Raw genomic sequence first — 13,915 nt, forward strand, 5'->3', positions numbered from 1 at the left:
TGAAAATCTGGCACCACAAAAAGATCGTCCACTGAAAAAGACGAGTGATCTGAAGCTGTTTTCCGACTGTGCCCCTCGGTGGCCCAGAAGTGCTGCTGGCGTTGTAGCAGAATCGGCTTAATTTATTTTCTCTTATGGGATTACAGCAAGAGCCACTCAGCGGGGTTTGTTTTTCCTCTTTTCCGTGTTTTTACTGACGAATTTCAAAGACGAAGAGTAAAACCCGCCTTTGCTGGAATTAAAAATAATGGCTCGAGCAGTAACTCTGCAACGTAAATATAATATAAGAGAAGATGATTAAAAGCTTCATCCAACGGAGACCAGAGGCCCCTTCGGCAGGAATGTTCTTTTGCCAAAGAACCCCTTTACTCTCTTTGGGGTCTCCAGTGTTCAACCAGATACTTGTACAAAGCAACAAAAGGCAGATTTATGTCCCCATTTGGTTTTAGGGCAGAATAGGAAAACAGAGAATTCAGTTGAGAGGTTTCTGTGACCCTCTCACTTTCAAATAATCTATAGTTGTACGTTTCACTGCCTCTGGAGGCACCTAAAGCAAGGAGCTGCAGGGAGGCAGCAGTTACTGCACTAAATCACAAAGGCTGTTGTTGAAACGGCTAGAAAAACAGAAATAAAGTTAAAAAAAAAGTATTAATGACCAAGAAAGGACTATTCTTCTCCCCAATGTGTCTTAAACTAAAAGCGAATAATTCACACGTTGGCAGAAAACTCCAAATTAAAAGGAGGGCGGTCCTGGGTTCCTTTTCTAAAAGTAGGCCAGTCAGCCGTTAGCTCAAAGCTAATCGATGAGGTCATGAACGCTCACAGGCAAACAGCAGCCATGCTAGGTGTGGAAATTGCTGAAGGAGTTAGTTATGATTTTCTCTGACGTGGGTTGTGCGTGCATTGTGTTCTCCAAGGTAAAATGAACCTTTTGCCTTTTGGATTTGAAGAGAGCGAGCTGACGACTTCAGTCTGCCGTCGGGGAGAGCGCTCTCTGAAGGCAGAGCGGCCGCAGTACTACTTTGTTTTTATCCACTTCAACGGTGAATTATCTCATGAAGCTTTTCCACCGCTCTGCTCTGTAACTTGGCGTTAAGTTACAGTTATAAGTATCGTGTGCATTCTCCACATGTAGTCAGAAACCTCTCAGTGTCACGTGGGAAAAGAGGGGCTTCACGGTAAAGTAGCACAACTACTTCCACCGAAATGTGAATTTTTGTATTATACAACCACGGAATGATGCTAAAAAACCTGAAGAAACAAAATGTATTCATGACTGTTTTTTGCAGCGTTGCCCGTCTCTGTGTCATCAACGCGTTAACAGTCATCTACTTGACACGGCAAATTAATTTAAAAATATTAGTCATGGGGGAAAAACAAGATGAAAATAGTGAAAGGATAAACACACGCAGCAGCAGCTCTGTAATTTCCCTCGCACCATTGGCCACTTAATAAGTCCTCCACTACGGCACTGGAGTGGATGAGTGGTTCGCTTTTGGCAGCTGCAGGCAATGTTATGACACAGGGCGAGACAACCCCCCCCCCCCCCCCCCACCCCCCGCGCCCTCCTCCCTCCCAAACTCACTCTCACCCACAACAGTTCTAATGAGCCCGTGGACTGAAGCCGCCGGTTTGCCTTCTGTGAGTTTAGCTCTCTAATCCCACAACAAGGCTGCTCCACGGGTTTTTACGAGGGCCTTTTCCCCAGCGGATGAACATCTCTGAGCAGAAATGTGGGTGCGGTGTCAGAAGGTTTTAACATCCAGACACTCAGACAGCTTTTCCAAAATCTGTCCCAAAATGTTTCAATGGGATAGTAAAACCAAACAGGCCTAAGGCTAATGCACCGTTAAGAGGAGGAAGAAGAAGAAGTGCTCTGCTGATGCCCGCGGAGAAATGAAGATTTTGTGCGCGTGTGTCGCGTGTCTGTGTGTGTTATCAGTATCAGAGGCTCCGAGAGCATATCATTATTTGAAAAGGTCAGATGAATATCTTTAAAATCTTTATAGAATTATGATCCTCTAACCAGCAACCGTGTTATGTTAGCAAAATGGAATCACATCACGTCAAATGAAAATATATGTCAGGTTTTATCAAACCTGATACACAATAGGTCTGCTGACCAGGTTGACTCGTATAATCCAAAATACAGACATAGAATGATACAAGAAGAAGGGAATAGATGTGTGTTTCTCAGGTTGCACTGGCTTCTCTCTCTCTCCCCGTCCCCCCCTCTCTGTCCCTCTCCACCTCTCTGTCCCTCTCTCTCTCTCTCCCCGTCTCCCCCTCTCTGTCCCTCTCTCTCTCTCCCCATCTCTGTCCCTCTCTCTCTCTCGCCATCTCTGTCCCCTTCTCCCCCTCTCTGTCCCTCTCTCTCTCTCTCCCCCTCTCTGTCCCTCTCTCTCTCTCTCTCCCCATCTCTGTCCCCGTCTCCCCCTCTCTGTCCCTCTCTCTCTCCCCCTCTCTGTCCCTCTCTCTCTCTCTCTCCCAGTCTCCCCCTCTCTCCCCCTCTCTGTCCCTCTCTCTCTCTTTGGCCTTTCTCTCCACCTCAGTGGCTTCACCCGTCCTCCGCTCATCTCTAATCAAACCGGCCCTGACACACGCACACGATCGGTGGACCGAGACGCGCTTTGATGCATCGCTCGCCCTTTCCCCTCTCCACAGCGCCGTCTTGTGTAATTGCACTCGTCCACCTCGAGCCCACTCTCCATGCGCTGGTTTTGCTGGTACACACTCTCTACCCTGGACGCACACACACACACCTTCATGCACAGAGATAAATCAAACTGAAACACACTCGGCACACTTACGATTGAGAATCTTTAGAACAAAACCCTTGAGTTAGAACACAGGTCTTCCAATGTGTACATGCAGAGACAGGCTTGAAAGCAATGGACACACATGACAATAAAAGAAAGGCGCGTAACACCTTTCAGAGCAGAGTTTGTGTGCACTGTACTCTGCTGGCCCCGTTTCCTCCAGCTTTTTTCTCACTTTGTGAGCAGTGGCAGGAAGCCGCGCTGCTCACTCCAATCCAGTCGCACAATCCCTCTCGATTGACACTCGCGCTTCTGTCCTCGCTCTCACACCTGGTCTGGTGTATAAAAACCAGCCCGGCTTTGCTTCTTAGGCGCTCAAATGTCTTTTGTCTTAAAATAACTTCCAAGTGTGCCGGCTGCTTGTCCTGGGTGACCTAGATCTTTGCAAAGTCGGCTTTTGGGGGAGCTTTGTTTTCCTGAAGCAGCCAATCACAGTGACCCAAACTGGGTCTGCTGTGTATGCATTTCTTTCACTTTGACTAAAAGAAGGTACATTTCTTTCCCCCTCCGTTGCTTCCTGAGCATTTCTCATAGAACTCAAATCTGTACACACAGACATGGTGAGGTTATACTATAAGTGTGATCCATAAGTAATGAGTACTTTGCATCAGCTGATTTTAACACTATGTAGTGTTTGTAGTTCAGCAGGTGTAAGTATTGATATATATATATTGATATCAAAATCTTTAATTTAATAATGAAACTCATGAATTTAATTGAATTTAAGTTGTTGTGCAGAAAGTTGCAGTTGCGTAACGCAGTTATCCGCCCTCTGGTCTCTGGAGATAACTCGCTACAGTGGCATAGCAGCTCATCCTATTGTTGTGTGCCTTTTTTCCTCTACGTAATTGTGTGCTGTAACCAGAGAGACCCGGTCGGGGAAGTCCTCTATCTGTGCTGAAAGGCCGGCCCTCTGTAATCATTGGCTGCTGACGGATGGGAATCAACTTGACTGAGATAGATATGAAAGGCACACAAACCCACCTCCTCTCCAGTAATTGTCACAACGTACGGTGTGCTTGTGTGTGGGTGGAAAAACATGGGCAGTTTATGTGTTGGTTTGGGTGGGGGCGGGTTTGCATAGGTGTGTCTATTTGTATTTTGTTATAGAGGTTTGCTTCATAAAAGAAGGGGCAGCACCGGTGGTGTGAAAAGGCAGCTAAGTGTAAGCTGCAAATAAGTAAGATATATTTGCAAAGTGTTTGTTGAGTTAAGCTTCGCTGTCTTGTCAAAAATTGCGTCAAAAATACTGAAAATGTTTGACTTGAAAGTGTGCAGTGTGCAGGGCTGCCTCCAGGGGGCGACCTCTCGCGTTGCAAAAAGTCGGATTGTTATAGAAGTCTATGAGAAGATAACTGTACTTCTCTCTCAATCTATTAACTCAGTGAACATTGGAAACGTAAGTTTATGGTCTGAATTGATAGTTTCAAGTACTTTTATTCATAACTGTGTAAATAATGGTTCATTTAGAGTAAAATAAAACGGGGAATGGCCACGGTTCTGACCGGTTGCTCATGTGTCAAGACGGTAATGATTTAAAACCAAGATCCGGCAAAAAGGCCAACGCGAGGGCAGAAGAAACAATGCACGCTAGGGCTGTGCGGTATGGCTCGTCAGCTAGTTAGCGCGTTAACTTTGTTGTGACTGCCTGTGTTTGTTCAACTTTGCAATAGATTGTTTTCTGATATAAGTAACGTCGGACTTTTCCAAACGTACACAGCTCCTCTCTTGGACACAAGTTGTGGTGCATCTCTGGTCTCTCGTTGTTCCTTCTGTTTCACTCTTTTCTGTGTTTTCATGTAGCAGCAGAGTTACTTCTTGTTGTGAGCTGTACCCAGCATGCAGTTCGGCGGAGTCATTTTTATAAATGTACAGTTATTAGTGTTAATAACTGTACGCAAGACCCCCCCTGCGTGTCCCTTGCGTGTCTTTTCACACCTTGCATGCTTGCGTGTGTCAACCCATTTTTCTAGGCTTGCGTCGAAATACGTAAATATGACCGCTTATAAAGCCGTCATTGGCGGACTAAAAGGACGCGCGGATGGCCTCTGAATCACGGAGGGAGATCTCCACAAACGGCGGTTTGCGGTCGAGGGGAACAAAGTTGTGGAGGAAAATACGGGCCAAATGTGTCCGCGATGAAAAGCAGCAGCAGCGGCGATGCACGGGGCAATAAAGTCTATGATAAATAAACTCTCTAGGTCGTCTTCAACAGAAACACGTTACTCCGCCTGTTGTTCTGGAGGTGAATTGTTCTGCAACACACGCAAGACTTTAGAACCATGAATTGAAACGAGCGCGTCGACGCAACGACGCAGACGCAGAAGCAGAAGCACGCGCCGGCCTTTATTCATTGTTGTTACAAAGTCATAATCATGACTCAATGTCAACACACGTATACCGCTTGGACCGGTCTACCGCCCGGGCTACTGCATCCGTTTCTAAGTTACAGCGTAGGAGCAGCGCGGCCAGCATGCCGCCTGAGAAGCGAACTACGCAGAAGGTTTCAAGGCCCTGTTTCCATGCTGCTGCTATTTATCAACCTTTTTAACGCCCTTTGTACCACAGAGGCCGAACATAAAAGCGACAAAGTTCAGAGAGACTCAAGAAAACCATTTGTAGGGATTCAATTATAGGGATATGAATAGGGTTTTGAAATGTGGGGTGGACCCTTGAGGCTTTGTCACTGTTCGCTTTATGTGTCTGAATTATTTTCGGTGCTTTTTACAACATTTTTTTTTTCTCAGTTTTCCTGAGACATTCATTGCTCAGAGATATTTACCAGACCAATTTCTCAACACTGCAGTCTATCTTTCCAGTCTTAACTAATCAATTAAAATGATCCTGACGGTCTAATCCTTGCGATAAAAATCTAGTTTAAATCACAGATCTTTTTGAACACACTGATATGAACAGAATCACGCTCTCCTTTATTACAGTGCATTGTCGCTTGGTCTAATGTGCAGCGTTTAATATGGTCTGACTTCAAAAACAGTGTTGCAGAAAAATCTACAGCCTAAAACCTCTTATGATTATCATGCCACTCATACCACCACTACAGTCTTATCTAATCACCTCAAGTACTTTCATTATCAACGCAGTTTTGGGATTATCGTTGGCATGCAAGGTCAATTCATTTCTACTGTTTCTTTCCCCCCGGTGGGTATTTGTTTTAATTCATCTCAACCTTTGAAACACATTTACAGATAAAATGAACTTCATTGAGGCGAGGACATTTAGCACATTTGCACCCTTTATTTAGCGGGTTGTGTCTTGTTTCAGCACAAAAAAAAGAGATAAATAAGATCAACTGGGACTGTAGACCCAGAGTGTTGTTGTACAGAGCGATGGCTTAACTTTTAAACACAATATTAACGTTACTACACGGAACCTTCCTTCTTCGTAGATTTTGGCGGTCCCTGTGGACAAAGCGCTCGTGTCTCATAGCTCCAGATCCCCTTTAGAAAACCTCTAATTTCTATTAGTGCTGCAGGTGTCAGGGGTGTGGGGAGGCAGGACTCAAACGCAGACGTTGGGTAGCAAAAGAAGACTTTAATAGTCACAACGGCAAAACGCAAAAGGCCAACGGGCAAAAACACACACAGGAACCGGGGGGAACAAACGGCAGGCAGGAACGAACATCCAGGACGATTGACAATGACGCGACAAGTGACACAAGAGACACACGGCTTAAATACACTAGGGAGGTGCAGGTGATTGGACACAGGTGGGAACGATCAGACAATCACAGGGGATGACAGGACAAGGCAGGAAGTGAAGTTACCTGGGGACACGAGTGGCAGAAAACTACAAAATACGACAGCAGGACTCTGACGGTCTGTCTGGCTCAGTCCTGGTTCTGGTTCTGCCGGGCCTCTCCAGCGGGCCCAGTACCACGGCCCGGGTGTGGAAGCAGGAGATGATGAGCTGTGACTACAGGTCCATGGCATCTGGGTCTGTCCTTAGTGGGCAGGTGGCTGAGTTTCTGGTGAACCTGCATGATGTCATCATCTGATATTGCTTCAAATCCAACCCGGTAGCACTGAGGACCGGCAATGAGAATGACTACAAGAAGAAGAAGATCTTCTCGCTGGTCTTGATGCATCAGTAAGGGTATATCCAGTTAAAAGTTAGTGACTTTAAGTACAGTACCAAGTGTGTCCAACCTTTTGACTGGTATGTAATACAAATTCAAATTTTTACTGGAAAGATTACTAGGAGTCATTTATTTCATGGTTGAAAATACATTCATAAGTAATTCCGTTATTACTGTATATGTGATAAAAACAGGCTTGTACAAACACGCGACTACGGAAGGATAATCCGCTTGTCTGAGGTACAAATGAAGTGACATTTATACACGCATTATGTCTTCCTCCGTCGACCGTTGTTATCTTAATTGCCTCGCGTTCCTCTCGTTTCGGTGCCTGAAGTGGCGATAGACGATGTGGCTTCGCGTTAAAGAGTCTACTTGAAGCGAAGCATTAGGAAGATCTGTCTCGCACCACTGAACGTCTGACGTGCTCGCTGGCTCACTGACTCTCCTGTGGCGATGCAGACCGGCGGGCTCGCTTCATCTTCAGCCAAAAACCGCGTCATCCACTCTTTGTAGCCTCGCTCTTCACGCGTCTTGAGACGTGGAGCCCAAGCAGGTTCAGCCCAAGGCTGCATTCAAATGCATTTGCTTATTCGTGCTGCCATTCGAGGGTCAATGACACCTTGAGGTGAAGCATGCCGCGGGCTTTTAATAATAATACTGAGAGCAGAGAGGAGCGAGCAGGGAGAGCGTGGCCTTCTCAAGACGCCGTGCCTCGGGATGGAGGATCGAGTGTGCTCGTGTTTGTGGAGGGTTGTATTAATGTCAGACAAGAGCTGAGAGATTAAGGGGATAAATTGCTCATTTTGAGGTTTCTTTGGGAAAAACCTTTCCTCTGTTGTTCATTATGTCAATACTTTCAGTCCAATTCGCCCCCCGGGTCTCCTGCTGTTCTAGTAGGGCAGACAACAGAGGTGTAGGAAAGCATTCATCTGTGTGTGTGTGTGTGTGTGTGTGTGTGTGTGTGTGTGTGTGTGTGTGTGTGTGTGTGTGTGTGTGTGTGTGTGTGTGTGTGTGTGTGTGTGTGTGTGTGTGTGTGTGTGTGTGTGTGTGTGTGTGTGTGTGTGTGGAGTGACAGTGGTAGAACTGAAATACGATGTAATGGCGGCAGCTGATGCACTGCTAAACCCTGCACTCCTCTCTGCTAATTCATCCGACATGCACGGCTGGCCCGACAGGGGAAGCGTGACGGTGACTCACTTTCGTCCAGCTCAACTGAATCACACCGTACATATCAGTGTAGCTCGCTCTGCTTTATTTTCATTAATTTGGTCTCTCTGTAATCAATCGGTAGGAAGAAACGGCAGGTTTAATTTGATGTTGTGAACAGACGGCTTCTAGTGGTTATTATTTTGAATTTCACTGTGGCCAACGGACGGGAAAATGAGTAATGACCCATCATTTATTTATTTCAAGGCAACAACAAGGTACCGCAGATTCACAGGGAATGTGTGTATTGATCAATGTACCTGCTGAGTGGGTATTGGGACCAAAATCATTTGATTGCTTTCAATACATTAAAAGGGGTTCGCACTGTTGAAAGATTTCAGCTCAGAGAAACTGCAGCCATCAACTATCTGAGACGCTTTAAACATTCCTTCAAATGCTAAAGACTTGAGTATGAATTATTGTTATGAAGAATCACATCATTTTTAAATGAGTTATTGATACAAATTATCAAGTTCACTTTCTCTTCCTGTGCTTCTCATATATTTGTCAACACTAATTTGGAGTAATGGAGTAAAACCAAATGAATTTAGTGCCTTTGTTCCACTTTGAAACCACAGACTGCCGGGCGTCAGGGCGTCAGGGCGTCAGGGCGTCAGGGCGTCAGGGCGTCAGGGCGTCAGGGCATCAGGGCGTCAGGGCATCAGGGCCCGACGTGGGGGAGAGAAAAAGTATTCTTAGTTCTCTGTAAGTGCAAAACGATCAAAAGAGAGGATTACCGTAGTTATTCAATATCTGCAGCCAGACTCTCTGATCAGCCAGTTGAAATGGTATTTATGTGTTGATGTACAATAGAAACCTGCTACACATATATTCTTTAGAGCTTTTTATTTGAAATTAGGTGTGATTGAAGTCGCTTGGGGTTATTGTAGCGTTAGTATTTGCAATATTCCTTTATTTGGGCCGATGGTACATATTTGCCTGCCGCATTCCAATTACATTGTTAAACGTTACGAAACAACTAACCCTTGTGTGTTGCAAAGTTCCTCTGATCTTAGAGTCCAGGCTTGTTGTTCCACCTCGCGTCGCTCTTCTTGTAAATTATTAACCGTGGTTCTCCGAGACGCCGGCCTTCGTTTTCTAATCCTAAAAGAAAGACTGACAAGTGGAAACACACGTCTTCCAGTTCTATTGCTTCTTTTCCTTTTCTGCAAGTAGAACGCTGATGTAAAGAAAGACAAACTTAAGAAGCAAACTCAAGTTGTCCTGTTAAAAAATGTGTAACATTCAAACATAAGAGTGAAGTACCTCAAGTACCTTAAATTTACATTGTGTTTGGGACCAGAGCCAACAAAGCATGAGAAGAAACATGCCGGATTGTTTTCCGTTGCCACTTACTTACTTAGTAACACAAGTACTACAAAGACTCCTTTGTGAGTGTGAACATCCAATAGACAAAGTTTGCACGGGAAGAAGTTGAATGCGTGAATTTTGATGGATATGAATAAACATGTGTAACTTTTCAAAAACCTAAATGGAGCCGTCGGACCGGTGGAAAGGGGACGAGATCTCTCTCCTCCACTGCTCCGTGAACCGGGATGATTCATGACGGAAAAACATTTAAAAGTCAAGGAAGTGGGCGTTTTGATGTGAGATCGGGGGGCAGCCAGCAGCCAGAAGATGAAGACTTCCTTCTTCTCTGTGAATCATCTGTCAGTAAGATGACGAGGGCGAGAGAGAGGGAGCGAGCGGCGCCGCAGTGGGATGGCGCTTCATGGGTGAACAGCCGATCTGGGCGCCTAATCCGCCTCAGCCTCTCACAGAAAAGCATCTGCCAGTTTGTCACTTCCAAACTGGACGGCTCATCCGTGACTCAACAATCTGCCACGCCGCTGAACCTGATGCCGGGACAGCTGACACCGAGGGTTCACCGTCAATCATTGATGAGGCGGCTCAGTGGATCTGCACAGCGTTCACTGCTTAATCGATAATGAATAGGTTCCTAAATGCGCTGCCCTGAATAAAGTCAACGAGTGGATTTTGGGTCGTTCCAGTGGCGGCTTTAAAGCGAGAGCCTTTTGGAATTGGACAGTACCGATAATAGCTCTTTCCCAATAGTTTGGCTAACCCGCGGCTTTGTGAGTTTTGTCAGTGTGTCCCATTAACTTAACGACCACAATGTTAACCTGACCGGTGAAACTATATAAATGGCTGTAGTTAATCTGTCACAGGTTGGTAATGGACGGGTTAATGGACTTTCATTTCTTGTCTTCTGACCACTTAAAGTGCTTTTAACCCCCCCCATGTCACACACGCCCACACCCATTTATACACTGATGGCGGTGGCTTCAGGGGCCGCCATCAGTGTCTCTCACAGGGACACATCAGATCCAACCACAGTCTTCTGACTGGAGGACAAAAGGGCCACAGCCGGTCGAGGTGTAATGCAGCCGAATGTGTTAGATAGAAATTGATATCGACACAAGGTGGATGCTTGGAATGTCAATGAACGAAATTACAGTCTGCACACATATCCAAGTGCTGACCAGAAGAGCATGGACGTGGTACTTTAGTCCTTGAATCACGAAATGGCTGATGAACAAACTGTTGCAATATTAGCACGTGTTTTAACAAAATGAGGCTAAAGTATCGCAGGTGGGTGTGTACAGCCGAAGCCCCTTCACATTCAAATGGTGGCCTCTCTCTTAAGTTATTTAGGTAGAATCTGTGTAATAATCGGCAGGGGAAATAAGGACTCAAGGTCCGGATGGGATTTGGAGTGAAAGGATTTGGAGTGAAAGGGTTTGTCGGCGACAAAATGTACAGGATTGAGATGAGAAGTGAGGAGGGGAATGAAATGTAACGTCTTCATAGAGGACGTGTCTGCTGTACGGACCACCACTGAAGCATTTCCAATCAAGGCATCGTGAAGCCGTACACTGAGACTTGCAGTTTCCTCTCAGGAGGCGGCTCGCTGCCACAGCCGCTACTGTGGGATGCTGTAAAGGAACATTTTAGATTTTTAATATCTTCCAGTCTCCCTAACACACACGCACACGTCGAAAGGTTCTTTGTACATCCAGTTCACACTAAAAGTGTTGAAGTTACTGAAATAGATGTTCAATAGAAAGTCATCTGATCCCATTACACATATTCCTGTTACCTTTCCATGTTAACAACCTTTGAAGAGCTTGTGCAACGATCAGCTGACGCCATTTGCATCGAGTTACTGTAAGTCAGACGAACAGCCTCATACATTTACAGCTTGGTTTCACCGGCCTCGGCATCTTCATTTCATTATAGGTAGTTGAGTCTTTAACATCCTGTGCTTGTGCTCTTTATTTCACAGTATCTCAACCTTTTATGACCTCGGGCGCTGTTGCCTGGAAAAGCTCCAGATATGATTGCGAGTAACGGCCCCGCGGTGCGATGCAGAGGCAGAAGATCAGCAGCTGTCAAGCTCGGCGTTCAGATAGGAGAGCCTGCGCGTGAAAATGCGCCAACATGTTGAATATGCAAATACGGGCTTTGAAGTGCTCGGGAGGGCGACGTGAGGAAGGAATCAATGCGGCGATGCGTCTGGCCTAAGGAGAGGCTCTTAGTTTAGTTTCTTTCTGAGTTTAGGAACTTGGATGATGATGATAAAGAGGCAGTCCTGTCCCATCTTGGACACACACCAGATTATTTAACCAGACAAGCTGAGCAGGAGCACGCGTGTGTGTACGGCAACGGACTTGATGGTGTCTGGTTAGGTCTAGTTCATGGAGTGTCTCATAGCACGTCTTCCTTCCGCTTCAAAGCTCCGCTGCACTGCGCAGGATGTCGTGTGACTTATTGTAAGTCGCTTTGGGTAAAAGCATCAGCTAAATCAGTGGTCCCCAACCTTTTTTTTACCTCACGGACCGTTTTCATGTCAGACAATATTTCGCGGACCGGTCGAGAAGGTCCGACGGGGTAGAGGGGGGGGTGTTGTAGTTGCGCGCTCTGTGTTCGCTGGTGGGCGAAACTGCCGTCCACGGTAAGAGGAAAGTTGTAAACGTGAAGAAAAACGCCTGGTGACGCATGGGGAATCTGTCAGCGGGACGAGCGCACATAATTAGGAGAAGATCCGGTCAATTTTCAAAATAAAACATTTTTCACAAAAAAAAAATATACAAGCTTTCTGTGGTACGGCCCACGGACCGGTACCGGTGCCACTTATGTTGAGGCAGGATGTTCTCTTTAGGAGGCAAGGTCAAAAAATGTAAATATTCGCTACAGCACGACTCACTAACACAACACGATGCTTTCTTTAACATTGGAGCTTTCATTGCCTAATCCTAACGAGCTGCGTGACAAACAGTGAGTCCAGGTTGAGCAGGTTGCACAGCGCAGACTGCACATGCTCCCTGATCTCAGTATTCTTTTACAGCTCCAAATCGATTTATTATAAGCAAGACAAAATGAAAAACTCTTCTCTAAATGTTGACCTTTGCTCTGGATTTATTATGTTCTGCCTCACCGCGAGCTGCTTACATAACATTGGTTTGATGAGGAGCGAAGCGATGCAGGGGGAAAGAAAACATTTTGTCAAGGTAGGAAAGATTACATGGCTGCATGTTTTTCTTTTCAACACAAAATGTGTTTTTCCATTCAACTGCTGATGGATAAATGTGAAGTTTGCGCACAACCGGCAGCCACAGACATGTTCACTTACTGAGCCACTTAGTTTGTTTGCAGACACCCTAATAAAAAGTGCTTGGCTATGATGCTGCTTCCTGTGCATCTTTTAGCAAAGCATTTGTGTACAAGCGTGTTGAGAAAGCTGGCAAAGTAAAGTTAAACTGTTTCTTGTAGAATGTTGGAAACACGGCTCCACACTGGGAAGGAAAATGTTGAGATAAATAGATTTCACTTCTGTACGTTACAGGTTATTTGTCACCTGCTCCTTCTGGGGGGAACATGTCGTAAAAGTTTTATAATGGGAGAAAGTTACGAGTGCAGTTTGACACAAATGTCTCATTATCTTCTGATTTTATTTTTCAAACCTGTATTGTATTAAATAGTTGTTTTAGTCGAGCGTTTAAAATACGTTCACTATCCCTAAACACGACAGAGGTTCCTTACCAGGTAACATTCTGTCTCCTTAAGACGGATCAACGTGTGGTCGTCTTGTGCACAGCAGCAAAGGCAGACGTGGAGTGAAATTGTTTGACCACGGCAAAGTCTCGGGGAGGATGTCGGGGTGCACACACAGCGGCCCTTTGACACCGGAGAACACTGTTGGCATCTTTGATGACAGCGAAAGCGAATGAATCGCAGTAGAATCCGATCAAACCCTAAACCGACCCTCTGAAAACCTCTCTCACACTAGCTGGACCCTCATTATACATCTGTTTCCAACTCCCTTCTGCACTGCGCCACGATGCACATGCATTAAACAATTTGCACGTGTGACTGTGGACATAAATGATTCTGAATGAGTGAGAGGGGCTCAAAGACGAGAGAGAGAGACAGACGCCGCCACAGGAGGGATGAATGCGGATGTAAGTCGATGTATGCAGATTCAATGAGACACGGCAGGTTATAGAGAAAACGAGAGCGGGAGAGGAGTGCTGTGGGAGAAAAACAAGCCACTGAAAATGAGTCAATGCTGCAGGGAAAAAGGAGGTGGAGAGTTAGGAAGAAGTAATCAGAGATGATGATGGGGGGTTAAGATGTGACAGGCTAATGAAGTCCTTTAATAGTATGTTTAAAAGATTTTTTTTTACATCCAAACAAATTTAATTTTGTACAAACATCACATCTGCTTTGTTAATTTGAGCAAGCTATAATTTAAAACTAGCTACCTATG

At 45.5% G+C, this 13,915-nt stretch overlaps 1 protein-coding gene across 3 annotated transcripts in view; it reads left to right on the top strand.

The window, feature by feature from the left end:
- Positions 1–13,915, top strand: part of ramp1 (receptor activity modifying protein 1) — a 38,003-nt gene that overhangs the window by 11,250 nt on the left and 12,838 nt on the right. The gene's annotated exons all lie outside the window — the stretch shown is intronic.

The sequence above is a fragment of the Gasterosteus aculeatus genome, chromosome 16 (genome assembly GCF_964276395.1).
Source record: "Gasterosteus aculeatus chromosome 16, fGasAcu3.hap1.1, whole genome shotgun sequence".
Classification (NCBI taxonomy): domain Eukaryota; kingdom Metazoa; phylum Chordata; class Actinopteri; order Perciformes; family Gasterosteidae; genus Gasterosteus; species Gasterosteus aculeatus.